General features: G+C 40.6%; 1 long non-coding RNA gene across 1 annotated transcript; it reads left to right on the plus strand.

Moving 5' to 3' along the window:
• The first annotated feature begins 1,611 nt into the window (after window positions 1–1,611).
• On the plus strand, window positions 1,612–8,482 carry LOC141926494 (uncharacterized). The gene is made up of 2 exons (XR_012624135.1): window positions 1,612–1,797; window positions 4,330–8,482. It is a non-coding gene; the product is annotated as an uncharacterized LOC141926494 (long non-coding RNA).
• The last annotated feature ends 2,092 nt before the right edge of the window (window positions 8,483–10,574 follow it).

The raw sequence follows: 10,574 nt of genomic DNA on the forward strand, positions 1-10,574 counted from the left end.
CGCGCAGCCGCCGGGCCCGCTCCACGCACGCACCCACCCCCCCGCCCGCCCAGGCGGCAGCGCCGCAGCCTCCGCGGCAGCGGCTGCCGCAGCAGCCCCAGGCGGCCCCCGCTAACCGGTTCCGGTTCAAGCGGGCGGTGACGCCTCCCGCCGGGCGGGCTGCGAGAGCGGCGACCGTAGCCGTGCCCGCTCCCGAGGGGCGGCGGGGCCCGGCCCGGCCGAGGGGGACACGCAGACACAGACCCCCCCCCCGCGCCCGGCAGCCCGCGGCGCGGGTGGCGGAGCCCGCCCTTAGAAGTGACCGTCGGCGCGCTGGGCCTCGGGCCGCCCGCGGCGCTGAGGGGGCTGCGGCCCGCGCTGCCGCTTGGAGCGCCCCCAGCCCCCCCTCCGCCCCCAGAGGCGGGTCTTTACGCGATGTGGGCTGAAGGGGGCGAGGGGCAGCGGCAGTTGCTGCCGGGCGGGGCGCTGCCCCCTCAGCGCGGGGCTCGGAGCCGCCCTGGGTGCCGCTGCCGTGCTGCCGGCCCGGGGGGAGGACGCGCCCCGGGAAACCCCCGTGGGCAGTTCCACAGCACGTCGTGCCTGGGGGAGCCCGGCGCGGCGGCCGGCGCCCTGGCGGTGCCGCCCCTAAGGGAGGCCCCAGGAGCGCGGTGGGCAGAGCCGGCCCAGGGCAGCACCTGCCCCGCAGCTGAGGGGCCTGCGGGCAGCTGCCGGCGGGAAATGGGCACCCACCTTCCTTAGCTGTTTAAAGAATGTACGAATTCTATGAGAACTTGTTATCAAGAGCTCCTTTAGACTGACGGTGTCAAAGATAACTGGCCACAGAGGAAGGAGGGTGTGTAACGGGCCCCTACATACCGCTTGCCCTGTATTCAGATCTCTCCCAGTCAAAATCCACTTTTTCAGTATCCGTGGAATGCTGAAGGTGGGGATTGTACGTGTTCTTCATTAGGGTTTTTTTTTTTTTTCATGTTTAAAATCTCTGTAATCTGAGCAAATCTCATGACTGCTGGAGGTCTGAGTCATGGCAGTTGAATAATTCAATACTGATAATTCAATAACAGAAAAACACATTTGTGTGTTTATAAAAAATGCTTTGATTTACAGCCCCGTGTCCAGGGAACCATTACTTGGTACTCTACCAGGCATCTCATGATATGTGATGTTTTCATAAAATGTGCTCAAGTCAGATGATTACATGAAAGACTTCCAAGTTTTCATCCTACAAATTTTTTCAGATCACATATTAAAAAGAAAAATTAATTTTTAATTTTCAACTATTTTTGAATGTTTATTTGATGCAAATGGACCCTAGTGGGGGAAACAAGAAGAAAGGAAAAGAATGCTTTTTAAAAAAAAACTCTTTTGAGAATTCTTTAACTAATTTTGTGGCATCCCCCAAGCACGGATGGGCAGCCGTTTGAGAGTTACATTGTCCTTTTGTGTTTGAGTAACTCAAGTAAGAACAGGTTTAGCATCTTCTGTGTATTAGTGTCTTCAATAGTTTGCATCCAAACAAAAGGAAATTAAATATTTGCTGGTGCTCTGGTTTAGAAATGTTATCTTGCCGGATGTCATGCTAACTAAGTGCTTTCCACCACCATGTAGGTCATTGCTTGCTGCAGGTACCTGGGGCTCCTCCCTTCGAGCACATGCTGCTCTTCAGCTGTCAGCTCAGCCTGCTTGGAGCCCACTCTTCTGCTCAGACCACGCCTGGACATAAACTCTGCTCCTGTCGGCAGGGTTGTTTAAATCTCATATGGGCGTGAGCAGCAATCAGAAAATTTCAAACACAATTTTGTAAGAATCAAATCATCTTGGTATATATACAGTAGAATAGTAAAACGTTACTGAAATGCCTAGCCTACCACATCTCACAGGAGGATCTCAACAGAGGAGGAGAGACCTCTGCAGAAAAATTACCTTTTTGCCTGCCTTTTGTGGCTCCCTGACCTGCCCCGTTAAATTCTACCTTCCTGTAAGAATCAGGGACACTTACCCATTTATGGCCTTTTTGACCTGTAGTCTCCCAGCATGACTACTACTAGGGCACCAGTGCCATTGTCTTTTAAGTACCTGCTTGGGTAATGTTAACTGGGAAGCACTGTGTTGCCTTGCCTTGCTGTACCAATCCCACTAAAGTTTTCAGGCATGCAGCAAACATTTCATAACCCCTAATTATTTAGAAACTTTTTAACAGCTCTAAATCTATTGTAGCAAATCCATAGTCAAATCTTGCAATTTATACTCATTCCACAATTTTCCTAAGCTCTGAAACAAAACAGACAATGACATAATGATGGAGATGGGTTAATTGCAAAGTCTGCTCTCTAAGCAGATAAGCAGAGCTTAAGAAGACATATTTTCTTAATTAAAAAGGAATGATTCAAATTTTGGTCTATATTTAAAACTAATATTCAAAAAGTAAACATTTAAAATGTTTTTCAGTATAAGGTATTTAAAACTTGTGATCATCAGTTGTGACCATGTAATCATTAGGTAGCTCCCTATTTTCTTACTTGCAGTCTTTTGTTCTGAATTTTTCATATACCTTTTTTCCTCCTTCTTTCACCCTCAGAGATTGCTGAAGTACATTATAATGGGAAAGGTGCTACAATACATATTTAAAGTTAAAGTCAAAGAAAAGGAAAGCTGCTCTAGGGTAATGGTCTCCTGCTGGTATCTAAGAGCTGAGGAAAGTATGTAGGTGAAATATATGTCAGGAAAGCATATTTGGTTTTCAATTATGATTATTTCAGCTATAGCAAGTGTATGATGCAAATGTAATTGTATTATTTGATAAATATTAGTACAGGAAAGCAAGAACAGTTCACTGTACCTTACCGACATGCTTAGATGTCATGTATGTCAAAGGAAGATCTTGTGTGTCTTTGATTAGAGACCATTCTATTCTCGAGGTTTATGATTGTGTATTTTTAATGAGTTTTCCCTCCTGAGCAACTTCATGCATCAACTGAGGAGCGCCATAAATGTCCGTAAACTAAGGCCAAAGCTTTCAGGATTGGTCAGCGCTGAGGTGCCTCTGTTTACAAAGGGCTTGTTTGAGCACAAAGATATTTTTAAATCTGTAGCATCTCCACTGTACAGAAGACAATGAATTTTATTATGTTAAATATTAATGATATGACCCATTAAAGTTTGTGCTTGAAATCTTCCTGGAACATTGTCGAAAAATGTGTTTCAAACCAGCAGATGTAGGTCACTGTTTTGCTTAGATAAGATTTTTATCTATTTTGAGTATCTAGAAGTGATAAATATTTTTTAATATAGAACTACTTCTGCTTGCAAACCAAACGATATGGGAAGCACGGTTTAAAAAAAGTTTTTAAGATAAATGATTGGTGACAACCAGATCTTTTGATTCTGTTCGTCTTTCAAATAGGCTGAGAAATTTGTGTCACACAATACCTTCCCCACACCGCCATCTAATGTTTAAAAAGAGTCCTAGCAATTTGCTCTAAAATGCCATATTGTCAAATTTGTCACAGAGCTAATCGTGTATGGAGTTTAAGCAAAAGCTTAAAACGAACATTCCTATGTCAGAAGTGATCTGGCTGGTCAACTGAATCATACCCTGAACTCTGGTGATTGTAATAGCTAAATTTCTTTTGACTGTATATTAAATTCCAAATCAGCTAAAACCGCAGTGAGGAACACACCTGAGGAATGTTAATTATTATCCCTCTGATAATTCTATTTGTTATTACTTATGTTTATTGATACAAGCCTAAATTCAGTAGCAGTGAAAGACTTTCTCCTCAAGGCAAGTTCAGAATGCATCAGACTTGATTCTGACCCAGCCCCTTTCACTGTGCTCCTCAGGAGACTGCATTCATGTCTTAGATTCCCACCCCTATGGATCTGAATGGACCACTCCCGTGCTAGATTTCCCCTTTGCTTAAGGTGTTGATTCTTCTAGGATTAAGGCAGTCTTCTCTTTCTCGGAGGGAGAAATCCAGTGCTTGCCAAAAGCATCCTTTCAGCCTTGTCATGAGTTATCTGAAGACCTTTCTGTGCCTGCCCCAACCACTATGCTGTCATCAGAGATAATTGGAGGTTTCTGGGGTACTTAGCAGGTAGCTGCAGCTCCTGTTCACAGGAAAGACATCAAGACCTAACAAGAAGTGTGTAAGCGATATTATAATTTTTATTATTTCCATAAATTCACTAGCTTGAAATCACTGCAGAAAGAGGCAGTTTCCCTCAGCTAGGGAAAGACTGTTCATTGTTTTAGGTGAAGCACTTCAAGAACAACTATGCTGGAATATTAAAATATATATCTGTTATTTTTTTATTATTTTATTTCTTCAGGGATGGACCAAGATAAGATCTGCACTTGGAAACAGCCAGAAACCCACACGTTGTGCATACAAGGGAAGATCACCCGCACAGCACAGATCTGCAATGAGAATTGGGAGGGGAGGAGTCGCTTCAGCAAATCGTACCATGGATGCTCTTGCATTGTGGAGGAAGGCACAGGCAATTGGGTTTAACCAGCTGGGTGGAATTTGATCAGATTAGCTTTGGCACAGTTTCACATACTCTTAATTCACCAGTGAATGGAGGAGTAACTACATTGGAAAGCTACTGGGGAAAAACAACATTGCCCCTGATGCTACTGTCCTAGGCAAATAGAGCACAATCCCACACAGTCTCTCTCTGTTTTTCTCTCTTCATTGTCTTCCTAGTTAGTTTTTTTGTGCCAGTGTGTGTCTTCCAGTATCAGGATTGGCTGCTTTTTCTTGGTCTGAGATCTTGGCACATAAAGAGCAATAACTACCCAATAGTATGGCTTGATGACTGTGAGCAAGGGTGGGAGTGCCCCCTCTTGAACAATAAAAGCCCTTGTAGCGAAAAGCCTAACTAAACAAATGTGTAAAAACAGGCAGTGCTGCCACAAAGCACTTTGCTGGCTAGAGAGTCTATATGAAGTATAAATAAGAGCCTACTGTGCTTTAGTCCTTTCTGCTTGTGAAAGATCCCATTCTATAAAGAGATATCTATTCATCTGTTCTGATTTCATACAAGTCTGGGCAAGTATAACTTCTTTAGTTTCAGTGAAGCTAGTCCTAATTTCCACTAAGAATGGGATCTGAACCAGGCCCAGCAATTTTGGATAGCATGTTCAGACAGAACTGTTTTCTCTCAAATTCATCTTAAGAAAATAAAAAAATCCACTTCTATCCAACTCTAATACCTAGAAGTTTTGAGTATCAGTCATGGCAGCTCACAGTTAGAAACATTTATGTGTAGTATGAGCTTACAAGTCCTGTAATATGAGCTAAAACAGGTTAATATGCAAGGGATTCAAGTAATCAGAAACATGGGTCACCAGAAAAGCATGTGTCTGTACATACATTTGCTCAGGCTGAGCCCTCTGCATGAAGAAGAGCATCAGGGAAGTTTATTACTTTAGCCTACAGCTCCCTGTAGGCCTTTTTAACTGGAATAATAGAGGTCTTTGTTTGAAGAATAGGTTTGGAAAAAAGTTAAAGGTTTCAGAGACAGGGAATTGAGCTAAATATGCTGAACTGTACAGATTCATCTGAAGACCCATTTCTGTGAAACACATTCTCAAACAGAGTAAAGTTCTGCTAAGTATTAACATGTATATTGAGTGAAAATAGACTTTCCTCAGTTAATTTTCAAATCAAGAGGTGAAATGAAAAAGTGAGGAAACTCTCAGTTTGAAAATTAAAGCTCTCGAAGTGTCCAAGTTTTCAACAGAGAAGTGTCCAGGCGTGAACCTTGTTGATTTCTAGCAAGGTACTACATTTGTAAATGCCTGTAGGAACTCATTTAGAATTGCAGAGAGGCCAAAAATCACCCTTCAAGACAAATCCCCTGTGTATATGCCTGGAGAACACAGAAAATGGAAATATGGGTCTTAGAGGTAAAGAACCAAAATTAATTAATGTACTTAACAAATGAACAGCAGATACATAATTTTGAGTGCGTACTTCTTAAAGATTTTGTTCCACTTCCTCAGCTCCTATATGGTATTAGGCAGTACCCTTTCCTTTTGAAAAATAATGTAAGATTGAAAACTATGCACCTAGATGGGCAAACATTTTTATTTTTTCTTTGAACAGTGAATTCTCTCCACTATCAATGAACATTGCTATCAATGTCCTTTGAGTAGAAAGGCTGGCCTACAAAAGTAATGAAAACATTAACCTCTTTTCATGATTTCTCCAGTCCTTTCCCTCTCAATGAAAAAGTACCCAGGACATAAACAAGCCTACAGAATTAGAACTGAGGCTCCCATATGAACATTTAAATAAAATTCCCCCTCAAATATGGCAAAAGCTGGCATGACTAATAGAATCAGTTTCCATTACTTTGGCAAAAAGAGGAAGAGAAAGCTTTCTCCTTTAACCAGGTGAAGCTCACTTTTTTTTTTTTCCTTGGGTTGCTATCAGCCAGCCTTTAGTCAGACACATTGTAAGTGATCTGAAAGGAAATCTTGAACTCTTCCTGCTCTCTCATTTACTATATTTTAAGCTACATAATCACAGAGATAGTAGTACTGCTTGCTTTATTTTTGAGAATAACCACCCACTGATTTGCACACAGTCAAGGAACCAAAACTCAAGTTTTCTGCACCACCGCAGACTCTGCAAGACTTCTGAAAATCCCTTCATCCCTGTTTCTCAGATGCCTTTTAATGAAATGGAAATAATAAAATCTCTATGAAAGAGTATTTTAAACACTAGAATCTTTAAAACAGCAAGTTGTTCATGTGTTACAGGAAAGGGGACTAAATAAATAAAATGGCTAGATTACTCTGCAATCATAGATATGCTATCCTATCATGGTACTTCTGATGTGCACACTAACATTGCTTGATGCAGACAGTGCCTGTACCTGTCACTAAATGTGAAACAAATTCTTGTACCTTGTAATGCATTTTGCTACTTCGGTAGCTTATTAACTTTGCTGTCGTCATCATTCAACAAGCAGATACATCAGCTGATAAAAGAAATGCCAATGTGAGAATAGTAAGTTCATAGGTTAAAAAAGTCATCTTTTCTCTATAAATAGAGTTGGTATAAATCACCGGAGTTTGCAAAATGGGCCTGGGAAAATTAGTCACTGACCTACAAACACTTCCCACTGGATGTCTGTGAATCCATTTCACACAGTTAAAAGTGACAAGAACTAAGGCAGATAAAGAAACAGGAACATGTGGTAAAATAAAGAATAGGGTGTTCTAGCAAACACAAAAATAAAACCAAGAAGTACAAGTAATAAAAATACATTAATACTATTGTGCAATTATTCTAAATAATCAAAAGGCAAAATGACCCATTTAAAGCTACTTTTTAATAAAAATAAAAATCACAGAATAGTTTTTAAACTCTTAATGAGGAAATGATTATATATTTTCTCTATCCTGTAGCCCTTGTGGCAGCTCTGGAATTTTAGCAGCTGGCCAGCCAGAAGGCCTTGTGACCTGCCATTGCGTCTAGCAACGTGTGGTTAAACAGGGAACTCAGCACAGCAATTTCTGTAGAAAACTGCTGGCTAAGTTTGGGAAAAATCTAGTCAATTTGCATTATACTTCAAATTAAAGAGAATATAATTAACAAAAACATTTTTATCTCAGATAAAGAACTAGCTTGCTGTTTTTCTTTCTAAGTTAATGCTGCCCTTCACTGCTGGAAGTCTTCAGCTAACACTTTACCAAGGTGTTCTCTGCTGATAGACCTCTGTCACTCATAAGACACCCCTTGGGGTGTGCTACAAGAAATAAAATATATGCATTAGAACAGGTACTTTCTTAAGCCCAGTTCACTACGTCATGAGGTTTACTGTAGCATAATTTTGTTGCTCGTGAGTGTGGCACTTAAAAAACACTGACTAATTTGGTGATGAGTGTCCCTTTATTTTGAAGCTACTTAACTGGAAAGGATTCAGAGACTTTTTTACATTCCAGGAACTTTGATGTGTCACATATTTTGCCAATTAAGTTCTAATAAATAACATAAAAGCATATTAAAACATATGACTATAAATTGCAGCCCTCCTAGATATGCTTGGCTCCACACTGAGAAGACAGGCCTCCTCAAATTCATTTTTAAAAACAGAAAGGTATCTTATATAATACAGGACAGAATATCTGTCTATATGCATATTCACATTTTCTTCAAATTTTATTATAAAACTTCTAAAATAGCAAGATCTTTCCAATAAATAGCAAAAGCACAATGAAAAAATACTTGTTTGTTTCTGCAATCTCTGAGTTAAAATAATTTCTAATTGCAAAATTTGGTACAAGATTACAAAGCAAAATTCTTCCTTTGGGGTGCTTAGGCAATTCAGGTTAAATGTTCACAGTTGCCCCTTAAAGCTTTAAAGCTGATGAAATCCAGTCTTTGGACTTTATTTATGTATTCAAGTTATACAAAGTCTCTAACCTCAACTTTCATTGTCTTTGCCCATAATAAAGTTGCTGAAGATACATCTCACTGTTTAAATATGGTGGTTTATTCATAATGATAATACAGTATTTTTTCTGAGTCTGTTAACTGGTTTCATATTTTTCCCAGTTGTACTGGCTGAGATATGTTACAAATTCACAGCTGGTATGGGACTGGCTACGTAGCTAAAATACCTGTCTTGGTGGTGGCTAATATTTCTCATCAAATATGTGTTGGCAAAGGGTTTAGGTTCAGGATAAATCATGCTGCTGGTCGCAGTGTAGCCAACAAAAGGAGAAAAAAATATAATGAAAGTAATGCAAAATACATTTTCTATCATTCACCTAGAATGTTAGTGCTTACAGACTCTTTTGAGTTTGATCTATACCCTTAGTCACACACAATCCCATTGACAGGAGTTTAAAAAAAAAAAAAAAAGCCAAAAACGAACCAAAACCAGCTTTGCAGGACAAAACTCCCCAGAAGCAACCACTATAAGAAACAGAAACACAACCAGCAAGTTAACTGTCTCACTGTGAGTGCTCACTCACCCAAATACCCTGCTTTTATACATGCTTAAACTTAATGTACAAAATGCAGATGTCATTGAAGCAGTAAATGTGTCAGGGGTCCCTGTGGAATAATGCACCACTAAAAACTGAATGGTGGGGTCAGTCACAGGGAGAGTCCCAACAACTCCAAGTCCTAGCCTGACCGCTCCTTCATCCACACTCTGCCAATCACTGCTCAGTTTTAGTAAGTCCATATTTATTAAGAATATTCCTTCTTATTTCCTAGAGAATAGGTCATGTTGTACAGAATGTATTTCCACTGACACTGCATCAAATCACTTGGGCCCAATGACAGCAACACCTGCACGTATCTAAGAGGGTCATTTCAGAAGGGAGATTTGCCACCCTGAAATCTAGAGGTAAATGCCTCCTCTCCAGTGAAAGTAAACAAGACCCAACAGCCTAACTTTAATTTGCACCATTGAAAATCCCACCCTACAACAGAATTTCTCATACACAGAACTTCTAGATCCTACTAATGGTATGGAAATTATTTCAAAATGGCAAACACGGAAAGACACAAAACTGTCCCTTTTTCCTTTCCCTGGGACAAAGTATAGTACATAACCAGAGGAAGGAAAATCATTGTGTGTTACTCCCTTCTGCATACACGTGCATGTCAGTTGGGAACTTTTGCTGCCCCTAATGATGCAATTTTCTAACTTTTACACTGATCTCCCCAAAAAGCCAAAATACGCTATCTGAAACTCGCTCTAAATCATAAGTGTTCAGTGTTATAAAACTGGCTGTCCTGATCTCCCGTATGCGTGGTTGTGTCTATTCCCCACTGTCAACATTAGTATTTGTGTGGCCGTATAGGAAACCAGATCAGGATCAGGAGCCTGTTCTTGTTGAAGCTAAACCAGCCAAAAAAGTTTTCAGCCAGTTTCTAAACCAGCTTACCATGTAGTTGTGCTAACATTATTACTAGCTCAAGAGAAGCAGTGCAAATATGCAGCTGGGGAAATATAGGACTGCTTTTCTGGGTCATTGTCTCACTCAAGGGGCTTAAGTGACTGAGCAGCTTAAATTTGGGAATCATGTCTGAGAGCAAATGTACTCTCATCAATCCTCTTTCTTTATTACTACTCCTACACTGGCACTTCCTTTTCCTGGACATTTCAATGGTTTTTTCTAAGTAAGATGCTTAAATAAAAGCAGGACAATATTTTTAATCAAGTGAATTTGACTAGTGCCAGACAACTGTAGCTTCAGCAGTTTATTTGATATCTCACACCATGCTGTTGTCGCTATATTGGTTATATCATTTGCTTCCACTTCAAGAACCTGGAACATAAGACAGCATTGCAGAGCACAGACCAAGAATCAGAAACATACAATATGGATATTGAAACAAGTACTGGCTTTTTATGAATCCTGTTATCTTTCTCTATCACGCTGAAAATCATAATTCTGAAGGATCTCATTTCACAAGCAGAGCTGCTGGACCTCTGCTTGTGTAGTTTTGGAGATGTATTTTTAAGTAAAAGCTGAAATGCTTTCTGCTGTGTTGAAAGAAAAGGAGAATCATAATGTACTGTCAGAGAAGGAGTTACATATT

Source organism: Strix aluco, chromosome 1 (genome assembly GCF_031877795.1).
Source record: "Strix aluco isolate bStrAlu1 chromosome 1, bStrAlu1.hap1, whole genome shotgun sequence".
In the NCBI taxonomy this organism is placed as follows: Eukaryota; Metazoa; Chordata; class Aves; order Strigiformes; family Strigidae; genus Strix; species Strix aluco.